Here is a 7,359-nt window from a genome sequence, read left to right as displayed (position 1 = left end):
AGATGAGAGGAAAAAGTACAAGAACAATATTAGCCCCAGATTGCATCTGTCTTTCCCATTTTTCACATTAAAGGGTAAAGCTTTCCATACGCGCCTGCTGCACAACAGCCCAGCTCCAGCCAGTACTGCAGCACCCTGCGACCAGGAACGCAACAGACCACCAGGCAGATGGCCCAGCTCTGCTGCAGGAACCTGGCCGTACAGAAACCTCCTCTACGCTGGATTTAATCATGTCCATCACGAGACAGGAGGGAGGGTCTATAAACAACTGGTGTAAGCAGTTCCATATCAGCTTGCAGGAATACAGATGTGGAGAAAGAGGAAGCGTGTTGTGTCTGGCGGGCCCCCGCAGTTTTGGAGCACTGCGGTCAGACTAGCACAGGCATCCACGAGGAGGATCCCCCTTGTTTCTGCTCTCTCCCACTCCGTGCAACATCAACAGGGGCATCCAATAACCGGTGCTGGGAGACCTGTGCCTACACTCAGGTGTCATGCCAAGGAGCACAAGGAGCCTGGAGGGACACAGCGGACCCCTGGGGCCATGGTGGCCCCCTGGAGACCCTCCCTGGGCTGGCCATGGAGTCACAGCACTTCCGTGCTGTACGCGCTCTTGCCCAGCAAAGCAGACCTATGCACCCACAAAAGACTTTAAAACACCCTATGGCTATTTATACAAAGCAACAGTGAGTGGTAAGAAAAGTAATTATGGCTTTCATAGCTTAAAAAGGATGTGAGGCTTTGCTTCCACCAGGTACAGAGTGAAGCTTTTTCCCAGTGCCACATAATTAAACCTGTGAGGCTGGAATCATCAGTTCAGCAGTTGATCAGCTGCTGTCGGTATCTGAGCTACTCTGTTTTAGCTCTAGGATGTTCAGTGGTTCCTGTTGTGATCCCAGGGAAGACAAAAGCATTTTGGGTCCCATAGGATGAAATACAGACTCAGCTCCAAAGTAGTATTAGGAGTTTATCACCACTTGTCTGTTTGAATGAGACAGACACCTCCCTACTCATCAGCTCTTCCCATCTTTGTCAGAATGAGGAGATGAAGCTAGATTCCGGTCACTGAGATACCAGTAATAAAGGTTAAATGTGGATATTTAGGGCTATACATTACAGACCACAGAATTATAAAATATACTCAGGTGTTCTAACAGAAGATCCACACGCTGCTTTGAAGCCCGCAGAGGAGAGCCACCTCTTCTAACGCTGCCTCGGCTTCCCTGCACAAGGAGGAATGAAGGGGTAGTACCTGGCAATGAAAGCACAGAAAGAACCAAAGATCCACAGGACGTGTAATTGCTCCCTCAGGGTCAAGTCACTGCTTAGATTGGGCTGTCACACACAAACCTCCTTTTGGGTGCAATCCAGGTGATCATTCAGATTTTCTAGCCCAGTGTCAACGTTACTGTACTCACCCACTTTCTGCAGGCAGAGGAAGGAACGCAGCAACCGAGGCACAGACCCACCCTTAGATTATGAAGGGACAATTTGCATGTAAGATATTCTCAAAGCTAGGAAGACCCCTGTCTAACAGCTTGCCCACTTCTAAAAGACCACTTTCACGGTTCCTAGCCATCCCTGGTGTAGCTGAGCTCGACTGCAACTTTTGGAAGGCACTGAACCCACTCGAGGACACCAATATTCTCAGACAGAAGCAAGCAGAGCCAGGGAAGCTGCTGTGATCCACACGTACCTGCAAAACCAGCATCATCTGCAGCAGGTTATTTTTCACAAGCCAGGCCTCTCTCCCTACTTCCCTGCAGTCTTCTTCATGCTGGTTTGCAGTACTCCTGGCTGCCCAGCTCCCCGGTTTAAGACTGGGTCCTCACCGCTCGGTATTCCCACTGTATTTTTCTTCCCACCTCACTCACATTTCGTGGTATTCCTCAGTGCAAATGGGAGACACTTTTCCTGCAATACAGCAGGTTACAGCCATAATATATATGCAGCCTCTACCTGCTGCTCCAAATGTGTCCTGCCAATGTGAACACTTACAGGTTAGAAACACCTATTTTTGGAAGTTTAGCCCATCTCTGCTGTCATGTTCAGTCAACTCAAATGCATATTCACGGTCCAGATGGACTCCCCACTTCACATCCCTTTTAATGACACACAGCAGCATCTCAGAGAGAGGCACAGAGACCTCTTCATACCTGAAACTCTCCTTCCTCTTCCAACTCCTGCATTTTTGCCAGCTTGTTCTGCCAGAACCTAAATAAAGACAAAAACTTGATTCCAACACTACTAACAGAAGGACTTTTGCAATTGTCAACAGAACACCAGAAATTCAGGCACTTCCCCTAAACAGTATTGACAAGTGATAGACAGTAGCATAATGATTTGAGCAGCATAATGCTAGAGAACAGTGTAAGATCAGCACTGGGCTTTCTTGAGTTTCTAGCTGCACAGCATGTACCTGAGAGCCAGCAAAGGGCTCCCCGTGTACTCCCTTTGTCCCCCTCCCTTGGAAGGAGACACTCTGCTGCTTATGTCCACACCTCTGCCAGAAACTTTTTCTTCTTCAGAAAATGGTTCTTTCCAAAATTCCTGGGAACTTGCTTCACATTTCAGCACCTCATCCCCTTGACTGCACCACTTCTCTGCTCCCAGCTTCAACCTTTTCTTTCCGTTTTCAAAGTAATGAAGACAGCCTCCTGGACTCAGGTTAACTCTCTATCTCCTGTAATGAGTTTGAACACCTCAACTAAATTTGCTTTCAGAAGCTACAGCTGCACAACAAAGAAGATCCCTGAGAGATCACCTCTGTCCTGACCTGAGCAGGTACTTACTGGATTAGCTTTGTTTTAGCCACAGGTTGGTAAAGTTTTAGTCTATCTAGTTCTGATCTTGTCAGAATTGTATTTAAATTCTCCTGACAGATTCTTGGCCTGCACTTTGTTAACAGATCGTTGTTGAAGCAAGATGTTTGAAATTAGAGTGGTTTTGAACAGGAGAGACACATGGTGCATTTATTCTCCGGTTCAGTGATTCTCTCTCTGCCTGGCTCCCCTCCTAACACAGGTTCACCCTGGGACATTACCAGAGCTGCTGACTAGTTTGGGAACTGGCGCCGGTTTGCTGGAATGTGCACAAGACACAGCCATGACCAGGGTTCAGGCACAACTGCAGTGTGTGCTTTCAGTTTCTGGACAACTTGCACCGCCTCTGGCCAGCTCCAATGACAACCAGTCCCACGCTGGGCTGCTGGGCTGGATGGTGCAGGGCCCCGGTATATTCTGCTACGAGCTCTGCAGACAAAGTTGAACATCGGGGCGGTCAGCCATTCAGTTATCCAGACTTCGTGCAGCAGAGATTCAAGTGTGCCTACCCATAAGCACAAGAAGGCATTTCTTGGGTTTCTCTGTCACTTCACATGCAGGTGCCAAGGGTGATTTGTCACCTTCCATTTTGAATGGTTGTAGGCACCAGTCCCATAGCCATAAGCTACTGGGCACCACAATCCCACCAGTGCTATACTGGGATCCTTGCTGGCTTATACCTGAGAGCTGCAGGCTTCACTGGTGTGCTACAGAATGCTCGAGGCTGTCTCGGTGTCTGCAGCTGTTGGGCTCGCTGTGGCTGTTGGGGTTGCCTGGCTGTCCTTTGAAAATCTCCAACAAACAGGTGCCAAGTGATGCCAGTGCTGGAACAGTGGAAACCCTCTGCCCACTGCTCTAACCCGTTACACAAACCCAGTCCAGTCTCTACAGGATCAAACCCCTCACCTGCTTTACTTTTTGTAACTCCCTTATTCTAGAAAGCAAAAAACTGACTGATGATTTACACTTGTGCCCCTGAAGAGACAGCATGTTTGTCTCTCATACTGCAAGGGCAGGTGCAAGCTTCATAGAGTAAAAATTGTACTGAAGATTTTGTTAAACATTCCAAGTTACCCAATGTCTCTTTAAATAAGGTCCAAGAATTTAAGGTGTCATTTGGCACTCATGCACAAAGAAAGCACTGAATACAAAACCAGGAAACCAGGCAGGGTATAAATGCAGACACCAAAATATCTGGAAGTTTATACGTTACGTACACAAACTGTAAAGACATGGGCCTCAGCTTGAATGCCCACCTGTTGAGAGAAACACTAACGTTCCTTGTATCCCAAGTAAGTTTTAAAAAATGTGTCTGCAGTGCTATTTAACTTCCCTGTCAGATGTCTTGTAGGATGATAAACCTGGATTGCAGCTTTGCTAAAGCTAGAAACAGACTTCAGGACTGTTTTAAAAAAGTAAAGAGAAAGGTTTGCATTCTTCAGGCTTCAGCACAGTTCATCGTACCCGGTTAGGGTAAGCTCTGGAAGTACGTAGCCCTAGATTTTCATAGAGGACACAGAACACAATGTCCCTTCCAACCCAGTACAGTGGGTACCCAACGACAGTGGTTATGCCTAGTGATGCCACCCATCACCCCACCAGCTGTTCAGAGGAACGCAGGGCAGCTGTCAGGGTCTGGTGGTCCTGGTAACCCAGGCTGCAGGACTCGGAAGGGCTGCAGAAACCATGAACAAGACATCTGTGTATACAGTGGAGGGCATCAATCCAGAAGCAAAGTTTGCAGTGCAACGGGTGTGAAAAAGCCCACGTAAGATATTCAGAAAAGATCTTATTCTTAAGACAATCAGTTGTCTCTACATAAATGGGACTGGAAATAGGTATCCCACAAAGTTGAGAGGGAGAAACAAGCATTCGTCTGAATCTCAGCCAGCCATTAACCAGCAATAGATGGAGCTAGTGGTGCACTAAGATGGCTTTGAACTAGTTAAGAGATGTACCTGCACATCTGCAAAAGAGCCAGGCGCGTACCTGGGAGGATAGGAAAAGACACTATATTACTAGAAGGTAAAACAATAATTGTAGGACATCTGCTTAGTTGTCAAGGACCAAGAGGGAAATAAAGCTGTTGTCCCCTCTAGCTAAAACCTGCTGTTTCTTTTTCCCCAGACTCCCAACCACCAACTGCTCTACAGTTTGTATGCCAATCCAATTTTGACGCCTGTAATTCACCCCAGAGACTGTTTATTTTAACTTTATCAAGTGAAGAGAAAAACAACTGTGCTAGAATAAAAAAAAGAGCATCTGGCAGCAAGATATTCTTTCTCTCAGACAGCTTCCCAGCCTAACTGGTATACAAGAAAATGGGATTTTACTTACCCAAGGGTTAAAAGAAGGGGGAGAAGAGAGTTTAGAGTGCAGGTTCTCTGTGTGTTTATCTTAAAGATGGTCTTTCCTGGTCTGTTGGAACAAATGCTCTCAGTATATTGTGCTCCACTTCAAAAGAGGCAGCCAAGCCTCATATAGGCCCTACAGGACACAGCAGCGATGAACCCACCCAGAGAACACTCTCTGATGTAGCTAGACTATGCCAGAAACGTGACCTCTGGAACTCCACCAGCTTAGCAATGTATCCCCAGGAGCCCCCAGCCTGTGTTGGACAGAGCAACACAGCTTTTTGACAGCCCACAGAAACCAAAGGGCACTTAGGAAAACAGACACGTCCCTTCCTTTTTCCAGATTTTGAGTATCAGGCGCCTTTCCCCCCTCTTTAGTGGCACTGCAGCTTTGAGCAATGCCAGCAGAATTTGCCATCTGCAAGGTGTCCTCAGTGAGAGCTTATAAATCAGACAATCTCTTGTTTTCTGATCCCTAACATAAGCCAATTCTTTCATATTTCATGATGAGACTTTCCTATTCACTAGCAGGGGCTAGTGCCACGCTTGGCTCTGCAGCTCCTCCAGCCTGAACACGGCTGGTGGGTTTTTTTCTGTGAGACTGGCACAATCAAGAAAGAGGCTGGGGTTTGGTTTTCTTCCCCATGGCTGTTTTTGTTCCCTCCCACTGGCAAGTATTTTTAACACTGGAGAAAAAAATCAGACATTGCACAATAGCCATGCCCACCCACCCCATTTTTGTTTGCATACTTTCATCAGAGTAACACACTGATGGAGAACATTCATTTTTAAATAATTAGGAGGGACACTGCAGACATGTAGATTTGGTCTGGACACATGGGACCCTACTTTCATTCTTAGGCCATCTGCTAATTGGGTACTGTTCAGAGGGAGCCTGCAAGATGTCTGACTCACTACTGATGTAAAAGCCATCGTTCCTCCTAGAACAAAACACAGGTGTGCTCCTCTCAGCAACACCACCTACTCTGACGGTCACATTCTGAGCATTAACTACTACAAGAAGGAAGACACTTTGCCCAGTAAAATACTTGGGAAAAGTTTCCTTTAGGCAAGAAGCCAATGCAGTAACATTATTGTGTTGTTCTACAAGAGAAAGGGCCTCACGTAACTAACATTTAAAGTGTGGAATGAGTAACATTTTATTTTTTCTTTAATCAACAAGATTTTTAATTTCAGGCACTTATACATCTAGAAAGCAAATTAGGTATGTGGTAAACTTTGGAAAAAAATCTTACTACATGTCTCCCTGGCTTTAAAATGTAGCCTTTCTTGAGAGGTTGCCACATGTTCTTTTCTCTACAGAGACGCAAGGGCATTCCTTTTAACAGGTCAGGAAGCTGGAGGAAAAGTTAAAACAGAGGTCAGATGTAGTTTACCCAGAAAATACTGAATTTTATTGACCTTTTCCATATACTGCAGGACTTCCCTAGTTTTGAAAAGGGACATCTCTCTTTTCTCTTTTACCGTATAGCCATTACATTAACAGCATACCAGTTTTAAGTCTCCATTTTCTCCTGCGGTTATAGGTTCTTAAGATCTAAACATGAAAGTTTGGGATTTCCCACCCCCCCCCACCCCCCCCTTTTTGTCCTTTACCATCCTTTATTGGCAAGTCTCAAATCTTTTTACAAAACCCGTTAGCCAAGCCCCACAACCCCCTAAACACGGCATTACTTCCACCTTACATATGGCAAAACGAAGGCACAGGAACGGCGAAGGAAGGAATAAGGAGCAGCCCAGGCTCACGGACATAAGCAGGGCCGGAGCCTGACCGAGCACCTAGCCCGGCCCCATCCCCTGCCCCGACAGGCCTGTCCCCGGGGCCCGGCGGCACCCTCCGCACCACGGCCCACCGGACAATCGGGGTCCGGCAGCGTCAACGGCATAGGGCGGCCCAGCACCACCCGCTCAGCGTAAGCTACAGGTAAACCGAGGCAGGGCTGTGCAGGCTCCGCCGCGCCGGGGGCGGCCGGGCCGGGCCAGCACCCACGGCCCTGCGCCCGGCACGAAGCCTTCCCTCGAGGGCAGCTGCGCGGCCAGGCTGAGCCCGCGGAGCCCTGTGACCAGGCCCCCGGGAGCCAGGCACGTCCCCACCGGGGGTACTTGCCCCCCGCCCGCCGCTATTTCAGGGGCCGCCGGGACGGGGTGGGTGGGCCCGCAGGCCC

This window comes from Falco rusticolus, chromosome 9 (genome assembly GCF_015220075.1).
Source record: "Falco rusticolus isolate bFalRus1 chromosome 9, bFalRus1.pri, whole genome shotgun sequence".
NCBI classification, from domain to species: Eukaryota; Metazoa; Chordata; class Aves; order Falconiformes; family Falconidae; genus Falco; species Falco rusticolus.
This window is presented reverse-complemented; position numbering follows the sequence as displayed.